Genomic DNA, 1,873 nt, shown 5'->3' with positions numbered 1-1,873 from the left:
AAATTTATTCACTATGCTTGGTTTAATATTTGTGGAGCTTTTGGTTGTATTTGCATTTCAAGATTATAGAATTTATGATTTTTGGTTGATGACCTTAGACTGAACAAGCTTTCTTTCTTTTCGATCTCAAAATCTTGAAAAATTGCCATGATAATTTTTTCCATCCATATAAAATCCCTATGTTTGCATTCAGGACCCTCTGAAGTAAATTTCAAATCCAGAGCTACTTTTATGCAGTACTTTTCTCTTGAAAAGTGTCGGTCTTGAAATGATCCTTGTATGGCGTTGTCTTAGATTCTTTTGATTGTTGCCGACTTCACGAACTCAAATTCATCATGCTATATTTTTCTTATTTCATGTTGAAGGCGTGCATTGTAATTTATGATTTGAGGTAAACATCTTGACTGACATGAAGTTAGTCATAGGTTACGCACGATCAATGACTGAAAAATATGCCGAGGTGGAGTGGAGAAAGCGATTGTTGCTATCAATGCACTGAAACTAAAGTTGATTCAACGATGGTATTAGCAGATGATTTATTTGATTTTTATGTTGTTTGTTTTGGATTCGTTATTCTTCATACTAAATTGTTTGATAAATTTATGGTTTTTCTCTATGAAAATCCTTTTGTTTTCACATGTTGCCATGCTAAACTAGTAGCACTCTTATCTTAATTTTGCAGTCACTACTCAGAGGTAGGTTCTTGCATGAAAGATCTGTTGAAGAGGAGAGATTACCTTCAATGGCAGTGAGTGAATTAAATCAATTAAGTCTCTACTCAGAAGTAAAATATCCATTAGCCTGTTACTTTATCAGAATGTGTTATATTTCCTCAACAATGTCTAATTTGAGTTTATAGAAGCAATAAACTCATGTAGTAAACAGTGGATGTAGTAAACCCATTTCAGTCTAATTTTAAAGGGTTTTTGAATTTTCATTTTAGTCTATAAATTTTCAAGTTTATTACTGTACATTTTGAACTTGTGCATTTTTTTTTCGCAATCAATTAGTTGCACTATTTGAACTTGTAATGATTTTTCAATATTTTGACTAAAAAAATTAATTTATTATATGATTAAATACTATCTTTTGACTAAAAGTATATATTTAATACTAATTAATTTTTTATATTAATAATGTTTGATTTTAATATTTAATATTTTTAATGTTTTTTTAAAAGTTAGTGGCGTTTTTTCATAAATGCCGCCAAAGAACGGTATTTTTAGCGGCGTTTGTAATCAAAGCGTCGCTAAATGTCTTAATCTATAGCGGCGTTTGTGGGAAAAGCGCCGCTAAAGGTCTTGAGCTATAGCGGCGTTTGTAAGAAAAGCGTCACTAAAGGTCCTGATCTATAGCGGCGTTTGTGTAGAAGCGCCGCTAAAGGTCCTGATCTATAGCGGCGTTTATTTCTAAAAACGCCGCAAACGTTTGCGGCGATGACAACAGCGGCATTTTTTGCGGCGCTTTTAAAAACGCCGCTAATACTTTTAGGAGCGCTAAAAAGCGCCGCTAAAGGCATAAAAAACGCCGCTAAAAACCTATTTTGGTGTAGTGATATTGGTGTGAATTTAATTGATTATTGAGATAGCAGATTAAAGCGAATAAAAGTGAAAATATTACAACAAAATGAAATGGTGAAGTTGGTTTGGATTTGAGATGGTAAGCTATGTTATGTATGAAATAGTTTCATGGGTGATGAATTGATGATATTAAGATCGATAGAATGAGAATTGAACTTATAAGTGAATTGGATAAATGATTACCCTATTAACTACTTGGGCGGAGTTATTTTGATTATATGTCGATGAGCGCTAGGCGCATTTTACTTCGAACATTCCGATGAGTGTTGGACACAACCTTTACTTCGTTATAT

At 32.8% G+C, this 1,873-nt stretch overlaps 1 long non-coding RNA gene across 1 annotated transcript; it reads left to right on the top strand.

Moving 5' to 3' along the window:
* The first annotated feature begins 484 nt into the window (after positions 1–484).
* LOC105785715 (uncharacterized) lies at positions 485–937 on the top strand. The gene is made up of 2 exons (XR_001131144.2): positions 485–521; positions 683–937. It is a non-coding gene; the product is annotated as an uncharacterized LOC105785715 (long non-coding RNA).
* The last annotated feature ends 936 nt before the right edge of the window (positions 938–1,873 follow it).

This window comes from Gossypium raimondii, chromosome 1, assembly GCF_025698545.1.
Source record: "Gossypium raimondii isolate GPD5lz chromosome 1, ASM2569854v1, whole genome shotgun sequence".
NCBI lineage: Eukaryota > Viridiplantae > Streptophyta > Magnoliopsida > Malvales > Malvaceae > Gossypium > Gossypium raimondii.
Note: the sequence above shows the minus strand (reverse complement) of the source record. Positions and strands in the feature narration are given on the sequence as shown.